The following is a 13,209-nucleotide window of genomic DNA, read 5'->3' as shown; positions in this document are numbered from 1 at the left end:
ATCAGTATGCCTGTCTCCTGGGATTAAAGGTGTGTACCACCATGCCAGGATCTAAATTTAGCTGGGTAGGATCTTGCCTCAAGGTCCCACTCCCTTAATCTGTTATCTCCTAGAACACTGGATCTTGCTCCATTTCACTTCCTGGTACCCCTTTAATACTCAAACTATATATTTTATATTTTTCCTTTCTAAGCTTGCTACTTCTCTTCATAAGACTTAACCAGAGAATAAAGTCTCTGTTGGGCTTTTTTGAAACTTCCTTTGTCAATGCAATTAATCTGAGTCTCTTCACCTTAGCCTCAGGCAGACTTTTCAGACAAGGGCAAAAAGTAGCCACATTCTTCACCAAAATACCACAAAAACAGACCTTATGCCACATTCTGAAAGTCTTCTCTTTTGAAATCTCGTGGGTCAGGTCAACACAGTTCGAATTACTCCCAGCAACAAAGTCTTCCATATTCTTACTAGAATGACCCATTAAGCCCCATTTAAAGCATTCTACTGCTTTCCAAATCCAAAGTCCCAATGTCCACATTCTTTCAAATAAAAGCATGGTCAGGCCTATCACAGCAATACCCCAGTCCCTGGTGCCAACTTCTGTATTAGTCAGGGTTCTTTATAGTCACAGAACTTATGAATAGTCTCTATATAGTAAAGGAATTTATTGATGACTTACAGTCTGCAGTCCAATTTCCAACAATGGTTCAGTAGTGGCTGTGAATGGAAGTCAAAGAATCTAGCAGATGCTCAGTCCCACACGACAAGGAGAGAGGGAAAGAGGGAGAGAGGGAGAGTGGGAGAGAGGGAGAGAGGGAGAGAGGGAGAGAAGGAGAGAAGGAGAGAGGGAGAGAGGGAGAGAGGGAGAGAGGGAGAGAGAAAGAACTCTCTTCTTCCAATGTCCTTATATGGTCTCCAGCAGAAGGTGTAGCCTAAATTAAAGGTGTGTCCCACCATACCTTTAATCCCAGATGACCTTAAACTCAGAGATCTCCCTGTCTTAATCTTCTGGAATCCATAGCCATTATGCCTCAAGATCTCCATACCAAGATCCAGGTGAGAAACTTCTATCTCCCAGCCTCCAGATTAGGGTCACTGGTGAGGCTTTCAATTCTGGATTGTAGTTCATTCTAAATATAGTCAAGTTGACAACCAGGAATAGCCACTACAGGGGCTAATGAAAATAAACAGAAAACACCACCAATAAGCATGATATTGTCCAAGAATAAACTTAATCAATTTAAAAACAAAAGAAGTCCAATTTGGCACAAATAAGAGCCACCAGTGTTCGGGAAATCCATTGAGGAATTACTATCAGAATGATCTGTAGGCACATTTCTTGATTAACCATTGACGTGGAAAGGCCTAGCCCACTCTGGACAATGCCACCCTTGGGGATGTGGCCCTGGGCTGTGTATGAAAGCAGAGTGAGCAAGACAAAAGAAGCGAGCCAGTAAGCAGTGTTCTTCTGGAGTGGTCCGCCTCAGTTCCTGATTTAAGCTCTTGGGAATGATAGATTGCATCCTGTAAACTAAACAAAACCTTTACTCCCTGACTTGTTTCTGCTCAGTTTTACCATTGCAACAGGAAGTAAACAAAGGCATCTGGGAAACAATGAAAAGAATACTCCACAATGATAAACTTTTTAATCAGATGTCTTTAAATCATTGATAGAACATCTGTGAGCATTTCTTTTTATAGTCTGCATATCAGGGACACAAATAACCACTAACAAAGAAGCCATGTTAGTGTAAATCGCCTATTCAGTTGGATCCATTAACTTATATACAGACAGCCATTCCCTCATTTGATGACACCGTACTCAATTCAGACCATTATTAGATTATATTTTCTGGTAATTTTTATAGGAAGACTTAACGTATTGCATCCACAATAAACTGTTTTAAATTTTATTTTCTTTAGTTGAATAGCTATTGTGTTTCATATGTCAATAAGTGTTTAGATAATTTGATATTCCCTTATTGTGTTTCTTTTTAGTACACTGGCTGTGTAAATCAGCATTTTTATGTGATTCCATTCAACTAAATTGGTTCATGTTCACTTCTATTTGGTTGTTATATACATATATACATATATAAGTATATACGTATATACATACTGCATATATACATATATACATACATATATACGTATATACATACATACATACACATATGCATATATGCATATATACATATATACATACATAAATACACACATATATACATATATACATACATACATACATATATACACATATACACATATACACATATACATATATACACATATACACATATACATATATACATATACACACATATACACATATATACATATATGCATATATATGCATATATATACATATATATGACATATGAATATATACATATATGTATATATGAATGCTATGGCTCATCTTATATTTTGATACTGGCCTGAAACTCACGACCTATCCAAACCTGGTCTTGAATTCATGGCAGTCCTCTTGATTCAGAATATGAGGGCTTATCATTGAAATGTAATCCTGGCTACAACGTTCACTTCTTTCTTTATACAATCTCTTCCGGAAGTAAACTTTTTAAGCTCGATGATTAATTTTATATGCCAACCCATCTGCATCTGTGGGACTCACAGATACTTTGCCTGAAGTTATTCCAGATGTCTCTGTGAGGATATTTTTGAATGAGACTATTGTTTAAATTGATGGACTGAGTAAAGCAGATATGTTGGGAAGTCTCATTTAATAAAAGTCATGAAGGAAACAAAAGACTGAGTTTTCCTCAGGTGAGAGTTAGTTCTCCAGTCTATCATGGATTCCAAAGTTGGATCTTTAGAGTTTAGACTTAACTTCCATAATCAGGGGAATAAACCTATGTATGTTTGTACATATGTATGTATGTATATGTATGTGTCATCTATCTTGATCTATTTCTATCATCTATCTCTATATACTTACTATCTATAATCTCTATAGCTATCATATTCCTCCCTCTATCTATCTATTGATATTATATCTGTCATCCATCCTCCTATCATCTATCTATCTATCTATCTATCTATCTATCTATCTATCTATCATCTATCTATCATCTCTCTATCTATTATCTATCTAGATATCTATTATTTATTTATCACCTAATTATCTATCTATCTATCTATCTATCTATCTATCTATCTATCTTTTACCTAGCAATTATTTGTCATTCTATTACTCTATCTACATATCTACTTATATACTTACGTATCTGTACATCTGTTTTAGATGTATCTCCTTTTCATCTCTTTGTCTCCATCTCTTTTGTTCTGTTTCTCTGGAGAATCATAGACATTCACGTCCAGAATTCTGAACTGTCCTTGAATACTTGGAACAGTGAAAAGTCATTATCAGAGGGGCCCCAAATTCCTGAGTGTGAGAAACAGAATTTTGCTGGGTACCCTCTAAAGGGAGTTTTCTAATTATCTGAGGTAGTTTACCTGTCTCACTTGCAAAGCTCAGGTCACACAGAAGTGAATGCTCACAGTCAGCTATTGGATGGATCACAGGGCCCCCAATGGAGGAGCTAGAGAAAGTACCCAAGGAGCTAAAGGGATCTGCAACCCTATAGGTGGAACAACAATATGAACTAACCAGTACCCCGGAGCTCTTGTCTCTAGCTGCATATGTATCAAAAGATGGCCTAGTCAGCCATCAGTGGAAAGAGAGGCCCATTGGTCATGCAAACTTTATATGCCTCAGTACAGGGGAACGACAGGGCCAAAAAGTGGGAGTGGGTGGGTAGGGGAGTGGGGGGGTATGGGTGACTTTTGGGATAGCATTGGAAATGTAAATGAGGAAAATATCTAATAAAAATAATAAAAAGGAAAAAAAAAAGAAATGTGTTATGTGTCATCTCACTTCTGCAGTGTCAACTTTTGGTTCAGTCTCTGCTATGTGACTTAATTTCCCAAAAATGATTTGACAGATTTATGTCTCGTGCCTTGGTGACTGCAGCTCTTGATCCTGAGAATCCTTCCCTGCTAAATTCTAGGCTGTGTAGAGCAACTGACTGGTATTTGCTCTGGAGGAGTGAGAACTATGCCCCGTGAACCATTAGTGGCTAAACCCACTGAGAGGAGTTACTAAGACCAGATAACAATGCTCTTTTTCCTGCTGTACTGCAAGTGCAATGTATTTTCCGTAACTCCTCATTGGTCTCCATCAGGATTTGCTCAGTTGTCCTTTGTGGTGACAAGAGGAAAACCCACTATTACCTTCTGCATCTTCATCTTCCCATTTTCCTACTGATATTAACTGAAATTATTCCTGAGACACATTAGTAATTTCTACATCACCTCTTTAAGCTGTTATATTTGGAAGAAAACTAGGCTAAGCTATCCAAGATCTTTTTCTTCCTATTGTTTATACATATACATTCCTATTGTTTATACATATACAGCTGGAGCCATGGGTCCCTCCATGTATACACCTTGACTGGTGATTTAGTCCCTGGGAGCTCTGGGGATCTGTTTGGTTGATATCATTGTTCTTCCTATGAGGTTGCAAACCCCTTCAGTTCCTTCAATTCTTTCCCTAGCTCCTCCATTGGGCTCCCCATGCTCACTCTAATGGTTGGCTATGATCATTCACATCTGTATTTGTCAGGCTTTGGCAGAGTCTCTCAGGAGACATCCATATCAGGCTCCCGTCATCAAGCACCTCTTAGCATCAGCAATAGTGTCTGGATTTGGTGTCTGTATATGGGATGGATCCCAGGTGGGGCAGTCTCTGGATGGCCTTTACTTCAGTCTCTGCTCCACACTTTGTAACCTGTATTTTCTTTAGACATGAGCCATTCTGGGTTAAAAATTTGGAGATGGCAGGTGGTCCCCTAACAAGGACACATGCTCCACTATGTTCATAGCAGCCTTATTTATAATAGCTAGAAGCTGTAAAGAGCCCAGATATCTCTCAGAAGAGGAATGGATACAGAAAATGTGGTACATTTACACAATGGAGTACTACTCAGTTACTAAAACCAATGACTTCATGAAATTCACTATTCTTCACTAAAAACATGCCTGTATTGATTTACAAATTGTGATAATGCCTACAGTGAAAGAAATTGCCCAAGAACTGCTGGTGAGGTTCCCAGTGCAGCTTGCTCTTTCTGCAGCCTTGCCTTTGGCTGGATGGTGAGCTTGGCAGCTTCTTCAGGATTGAACTACAGCTTCCTGGTGTCTGCTTGCTGAAAGGGCTGGACTGTAGCTGCTGGTTTGTGTCAGGATCTTCCTGCCTAGAGGACTGGTCTGCAGCTGCAGCTGAGTTGTATTTGACGTTTGCGGCAGGACTGAACTGCTGCCCAAGAAGATGTACTCACCCTCAAAGAACCATTGCTGAACAGATCCACTTCCTCCATATCCTAGCAACTTTTCTACTTCCTCTGCTGGGTGGTGGCTAGAGGAGAAGTTGAGCTCTAATTAGAAGTAGGTTGCAAAAAATTTTATGACTACAAAAAAGCAAACAGAAAAATCACAGGAACACATAAAATTAAAGTTTATAGAAGTTTCATACATTGCATCAATGATATCCAAATTGTTATATTAATCACATAGCCACTGGAGAAAACTAGGACAAATGACATGCCTGTTATTTCTTGTAATTGCATACCAATCTACAACTGTTTCAAAAGAAAACCTTTAAAGAAAATGATGCTTGTGTTTTCTATGATGGTGGCCCCAAATTCTTGCATGCATTACAAACTGCATTCCTTGAGCAGCACATTAATATGCAAGTTAAACACCAATATCTTTGGACCACCACACTGGAATTATGAACTCATATGCAAAAGTCAACTTAGCTTTCATATCAAGGCTGTATCTCATTTCCATGTGCCTTGAAAACTTTCCAAACCAGGAAAAATAATTTTATATTCTATTACAGATTAAATAGCAAGAACATTCTCATCTACATCTTCCAGTGCTTACGTAGAAAGAAAACACACTCAAATTCCATGATCTGTGTTGTGTACCTCTATTACAAAAGAGGCTCTATAAAGGAATGCTTTGTTTGTATGTACATATTGTTTATTTTTACCTACTTTTAATAAGATATGAGAAAAAATTCAAATGGAAGATATGGTGTGTTATATTAGGGAAAAGAAAACATATTTCTGGATAGGTCAGCTAACCTCTTATTTCCTGTCTAGAGAATGTTTTTATATCACAGAAAACTAACTATGTTTTCTGCTCTAAAATTAGTTAATTAAATGATTATAATTTTCCAGTACAGTGCCTCATAAACTTAAAGACTCAGTTTATTCAGAAACGTTTCAAGCAAGCAGGGTCCACTTTAAAAGCTGGGGTACTGAGAACATTTCTCTCAGCATCATTATTTTTCTGCAGGTGTTTCTCTCCTCTGCACCCACAGTGCATGCTGAGCCCACGGTTGGCATTTGTCTCCATCACTCTCAAACGCGGTGTTTCTCTGCTTTAGTTACCCTTGGCCTGTACCTTGACCTTCGGCTGCCTGTCTCAATAAATTCAGAACGCAGGCATTTACCTGCAGCAAATATGAATGGTTCCTCCGGAAATATAGCATCCTATAAAAACCAAAGCCAAAGGAAATAGCGAGGTGAGGTCAGGTATAATTTTCTCATCACAGCCTCCCTCACTTTTTCCTTTTAGGCTCAATACTATGTTGACCTCTGTCTATTTTTATGGCTAGATTAATTCTGTGGTTTCAACGAGCCCCTATTTTCAGAATTCTGTGGCTGGGATGACCTTAAGAAGTACTGACCTCTAAAAGATAGTACGAAAAAAATGATTGAAAAATAGAAAAAAAAAAAAAGCCAATGCTTCCAGGACTGGAAGACACCTTAGAGATGATCTTATGCGACTCTCAACTTTTATAAAGAGATGGGTGAAGGAAAGACTATTGTCAGGCTTGTGTCTCTTACAGGCTGAGGGTCGTGAGTCCTCAAGCCTTGGTTCCACAGGCCTGAAGTTTGGAAGTATATTCTGTCCCAAGGCATGCAAATAGCAAGAATCCCAAGCTAAGACCTGAACTACATAAATTGACATCAGATGAAAATTGAACTTACCATTATACCATGTCCCTGTTTTGTACCCAGGAATGGCCCCTAACTGGGTGACTTGTGCTCTATTATGTGAAAGATTGTCTTGCTTCTCTACTGAATCTTTATGTCTATGGCTTCATTGGCTATGGAAAGGTCCATGATGCTCATTTCTCATGCATGGTCTTCACTGATACTCACATCTGTGACTATGGTCTGTGTGGAGTCTTTGAGAACACTTTTCACATACAAACACACACTCATGCACACACACACACACACACACACACACACACACACACACACACACCTCATTATGGAAAGCTTTTTGTAAGATAATTTAAAACTACAAATAAAGTATGTTTAGAAAGTAGTATTTGCGGATCTACATGGAGAAAATACTTTTTCTCACAGTGTGACTTTTCCTACCAATTAAGGAGATGGCATAAATGTCTTACATTCTGGGGATATTTGTTGCTAAAAATCTTATCCATGGCTTTAGATACTTGTCTTGAGGGTGCTCTCTGGAAAAATCTGTCATAGTAGGTTATATATGCTTCCTGAATCGAGTACAGACTCAATCTCAGCATCCTATTTGGGGTGTTGAAAAGAGGAGCAGGAGACAAAGAAAGTCAGCATGACAAATGACAAGTTTAAGATAAGGAGATGAAGTGATGGGGAGGGAGCCATTGTCCTCTCCTGGTCTTATCAATTTTTTTTCTCCCACTCCTCTCTACAGTGGAGCTTTAGACACTTTCGGTTCACAAAATTACTCCCTGTGAGCATAATAGCTATGATAGCATTATTCGTATCTGCTATTGTTTGCTTTTTTTTTTAAGATATCAAATCATTGTTAGCCTTGTATAATACAGAAAAACGTACTTCAAATAAACATTCTTTCCGAGTTTTATTAGCTCTGAATGAAGAATTAAAAATGCATTATTGTCTTTCAAGGATCATGCAAATATAAGATATATAACCTTCTTATACTGAACAGAACAAACACATTACAAACCAAACAAGGTAAACAATTTAAAATATAATTATTTTTGATATAGAAATTACTGTGTAGTTGGGTAGCCATTACCTATTCTAATTGTTACATTCATCTTCAATTCTTAGAATTTAACCAAAACGTAAGAAAGAAAGAGTATTTTTGATCTTAGCCATTCTGACTGGTGTGAGGTGGAATCTCAGGGTTGTTTTGATTTGCATTTCCCTGATGATTAAGGATGTTGAACATTTTTTCAGGTGCTTCTCTGCCATTCGGTATTCCTCAGGTGAGAATTCTTTGTTCAGTTCTGAGCCCCATTTTTTAATGGGGTTGTTCGATTTTCTGAAGTCCACCTTCTTGAGTTCTTTATATATGTTGGATATTAGTCCCCTATCTGATTTAGGATAGGTAAAGATCCTTTCCCAATCTGTTGGTGGTCTTTTTGTCTTATTGACAGTGTCTTTTGCCTTGCAGAAACTTTGGAGTTTCATTAGGTCCCATTTGTCAATTCTCGATCTTACAGCACATGCCATTGCTGTTCTGTTCAGGAATTTTTCCCCTGTGCCCATATCTTCAAGGCTTTTCCCCACTTTCTCCTCTATAAGTTTCAGTGTCTCTGGTTTTATGTGAAGTTCTTTGATCCACTTAGATTTGACCTTAGTACAAGGAGATAAGTATGGGTCGATTCGCATTCTTCTACATGATAACAACCAGTTTTGCCAGCACCAATTGTTGAAAATGCTGTCTTTCTTCCACTGGATGGTTTTAGCTCCCTTGTCGAAGATCAAGTGACCATAGGTGTGTGGGTTCATTTCTGGGTCTTCAATTCTATTCCATTGGTCTACTTGTCTGTTTGACAGCAGATGCTGGCGTGGATGTGGAGAAAGAGGAACACTCCTCCATTGTTGGTGGGATTGCAGGCTTGTACAACCACTCTGGAAATCAGTCTGGCGGTTCCTCAGAAAATTGGACATAGTACTACCGGAGGATCCAGCAATACCTCTCCTGGGCATATATCCAGAAGATGCCCCAACTGGTAAGAAGGACACATGCTCCACTATGTTCATAGCAGCCTTATTTATAATAGCCAGAAGCTGGAAAGAACCCAGATGCCCCTCAACAGAGGAATGGATACAGAAAATGTGGTACATCTACACAATGGAGTACTACTCAGCTATTAAAAAGAATGAATTTATGAAATTCCTAGCCAAATGGATGGACCTGGAGGGCATCATCCTGAGTGAGGTAACACATTCACAAAGGAACTCACACAATATGTACTCACTGATAAGTGGATATTAGCCCCAAACCTAGGACTCCCAAGATATAAGGTACAATTTGCTAAACACATGAAACTCAAGAAGAATGAAGACTGAAGTGTGGACACTATGCCCCTCCTTAGAATTGGGAACAAACACCCATGGAAGGAGTTACAGAGACAAAGTTTGGAGCTGAGATGAAAGGATGGACCATGTAGAGACTGCCATATCCAGGGATCCACCCCATAATCAGCATCCAAACGCTGACACTATTGCATACCCTAGCAAGATTTTATCGAAAGGACCCAGATGTAGCTATCTCTTGTGAGACTATGCCGGGGCCTAGCAAACACAGAAGTGGATGCTCACAGTCAGCTAATGGATGGATCACAGGGCTCCCAATGGAGGAGCTAGAGAAAGAACCCAAGGAGCTAAAGGGATCTGCAACCCTATAGGTGGAACAACATTATGAACTAACCAGTACTCTGGAGCTCTTGACTCTAGCTGCATATGTATCAAAAGATGGCCTAGTCGGCCATCACTGGAAAGAGAGGCCCATTGGACAGGCAAACTTTATATGCCCCAGTACAGGGGAACACCAGGGCCAAAAAGGGGGAGTGGGTGGGTAGGGGAGTGGGGGTGGGTGGGTATGGGGGACTTTTGGTATAGCATTGGAAATGTAAATGAGCTAAATACCTAATAAAAAATGGAAAAAAAATAAAAAATGAAAGAAAGAGTAGTATGTTCTATAAAGTAAAATAAGTTTATTATTTTTTCATTTCAAGACCTCATTGGCCAAATGTATTCATATTATCACAGAACAACCTCATATGAAACAAATTTTATGATGCATAAAGAAAATCTTTGTAAAGTCCCTGAATTTTTATCTTGCATCTATAGGGAGAATAATTAATTATACAACATGATTTATTTTAGAAAGAAAATGTCTCATGCTAGGAACGTGAGAGATTAATATTGGAAATAGCATATGGTGCAAGGTAAGTGTGATTTTTTTTTTAAACTCTGCAGGTTGATAAGTCTGACCAGGGTGGAAATGTGTTGGGTTATGGTGAAAAAAATATATATGTGAATACACACACACACACACACACACACACTCACACATGTCTTTTTTTCCTCCTCCACTGTTAGGACTTAAAAGTGTGTACTAAAGTTATGTCTGCATTCCCGAAGGATCCCACAGACCTAGGCCATCTTTGATTGTGATTCTTTCACAGGGCAGTCATCTGGATAGGTTAAAATTTCAGTGCATTGATGAATCCACATTCTACACAGACCTTTATAACGATATTTGCCTTGACTTTATAGAAGTGTTGCAGGTATGTCTGGTGTGTCACGTACATGTTTGTAGGTGACAGATGGGAGAAAGGCTATATCAATGCTCAGTGTTCTGACCTATGAACATCTACATAATTAGTAGCTTAACACTCTCTGAAAAAGAGCAAACCTGAGAAGACTACCAGCCTGACACCTGAAGTGGGAACTTCTAGTTCTTTAGAAAGTTAGTTATGTCAAATGATGTTTTGATGGGATACACAGGTGAAAGGATGTCGTGCTAAAGCAGACATGTGAAAGACTGTTTTCCTGAAGCAGACACAGGTGAAAGGATGTTTGGATATAGCAAACATGTGAAAGGATCTGTAATGAAGGACTATAAATTGACCCAACAGACAGTGGAAGACAAGCATTGAGCTTGATTTGGTTTGCCCTGCCTCTCTATTCTTCGCTAAATACATGCAGGTACTGGTTTAAGTTTATGTAAATAGCGTTGTTGAACTCAGCTTGTGGTAACTCTGACATTGAGAGAAACTCACTCAAGAACTAACTGTTCCTGAGGTTCTTGTGGCCAGTTGTTGCATCCTCGGCCTTGCCTCAGGCCAGTTAGCCAGCCTGGTAGCTTCTTCAGGATCAAACTTCAGCTCCCTGGTGACTGCTTGCTGAAAGGTCTGGACTGGCGCTGCTGGTTCGTGCCAGGGTCTTCCTGCCTAGAAGACTGATCTACAGCTGCTGAATTGTGTTTTGCTTTTGCTACAGGACTGAACTACTGCCCAAGTAGATTGAGCTCTCCCCCAAAGACCTTCTGCTGAACAGGCCCACTTCCCTCAAATCCTAATAACTTTTCTCTTCCACTACTTCTCCTGGTGGGATAGAGGAAAAGTCAAACCTCCATTGGAAGTAGGTTGCAAAGTATTTATGCCTACAGGAACGAGAGGGCCTGGACAGGGAGCTGGCCTGAGACAACCACCAGCCTGGTACAACACAAGACCAGATGGCCTGCCAGGGTAATAAGCAAGCTGGATACTAGAAGAACCCCACCTGGGACTGCAAGCCCTAGGTAAGAGTTAGCCAAGGATAGAGGATCCTCTCATGGGGCCACCTGGCTTGCCTAGGCAAGGAGCAAGCCCAAGATGACCACCAGACAGGAAGCTAGCCTGAGTTGAGCACCAGTCTTGTGCCACAGAGGCCTTGGGTGGGTGGGTGGGGGGGCAGGCAATGCCTGAGATGACTCCTGCTCGGCGCCATAGCGTGCACAATCATGGCATAGCATTCCTGAGAACATTCCCGAGAGCATTCCTGAGAGAACTCAAGATACTCAGAGACCTTGGGCACCACTAAAAAGAGAAGTAAGTGTTGGAGAAATGGGAGAGAAAGAGAAACAGAAGGATGTGGGCACAGTGACGAGAAGCAGAAATGGAGACTCTAGAATATTGAGGAACAACCTGATGGGAGTAGTCAGTGACACCTGGGACCACGGTGGGGTCTTGGCCTGAGCTACCATCAGGGACCATGCCTGAGTCTGTGGCCCTACGGTAGCAGGGATCTGTTACCTCCAAAGACAAGGAAGAGAGAGAGAGAGAGAGAGAGAGAGAGAGAGAGAGAGAGCGCACACTGGCTCTGTGGGTATGAGTGACAGTTGCCATGAATATAGGCAGTGAAGAGATGTTTCCCCCACCCTTTGCCGCCTACTGCAGGCAGGCAACCTGGCCTCAATGTCATCAGAGCAGGAGAGCTGGACCTGCCCCTCGCCTAATGTAGGACTTAGGAGAATGGACCCTGCCCCTCCCCTAGACAGCATAGGTGAGCTGGCGCTAGATGTGGGCGTTGTGATTGAGCAAGCCCCAAGAGCATGCACATGGGAGAGCCGGCCATGCCTCTTGTCTGCTGTGTGCTGGTGCAGATGAAGAAAGATGGCATTCCCTTCATTCTCATCCCTCTTCACCTATTTGACAGGTGGCTGAGATAGCCCCATGGTCCCGAGAGTGGGAGAACTGGCCCAGTCCCTTACTGGGTGGGACACTTAGGAGAGCAGGTCCCACACCCTGCTTCGGCATCAGGGTAGCACTGGCTCTGGTTGCAGTGATTAGGTAAGCTGGCACCACGGCCGTGAGAGTGGGAGAGCTGGAGGGGCTTGGCTAGCTCACATTCCTCTCAGGCTAAGATCCAGCACTTTGAATTTGCATTCTCCAACATCTACTTCATCGATTAACTGCTAGAGTGTATGAAAAGACCAGTACAGAACCAGTACTGCAGTATCGTCACGACACGGGGCCCCAAGAGCATATCTGGAAAGTCCCAATAAGGTCCCAGTATTAATAGAGTAGCAGAGGCCAGAAGCCTTGTGTCAGACCAATGAGTCACTGCAATGACCATTTGCAGGCAAAGATGTAGTGACAATAGGGTATACTGTGAGATACCCTGTGACCTACAGCTTCCACAAGATATGTATGTGTATATATATATATATATATATATATATATATATATATATATATATGTATATATATAAACTGTTTAGGGGTATTGCAAAGGTACAGGGGAGGTACACGGTGAAGGAGAGATGAGTGGGATTGGATTGAAAGTTTAAAAAAGATTGACTACTGAT

General features: G+C 40.6%; 1 non-coding gene across 1 annotated transcript; it reads left to right on the top strand.

Annotated features, from left to right (window-relative positions):
- The first annotated feature begins 10,621 nt into the window (after window positions 1–10,621).
- On the top strand, window positions 10,622–10,755 carry Gm23033. The gene has a single exon (XR_003951699.1). It is a non-coding gene; the product is annotated as a small nucleolar RNA SNORA17 (small nucleolar RNA).
- The last annotated feature ends 2,454 nt before the right edge of the window (window positions 10,756–13,209 follow it).

This window comes from Mus musculus, chromosome 15 (genome assembly GCF_000001635.26).
Source record: "Mus musculus strain C57BL/6J chromosome 15, GRCm38.p6 C57BL/6J".
Taxonomy (NCBI): domain Eukaryota; kingdom Metazoa; phylum Chordata; class Mammalia; order Rodentia; family Muridae; genus Mus; species Mus musculus.
The sequence above is the reverse complement of the archived record's forward strand: the minus strand, read 5'-3'. Positions and strand labels throughout refer to the sequence as shown.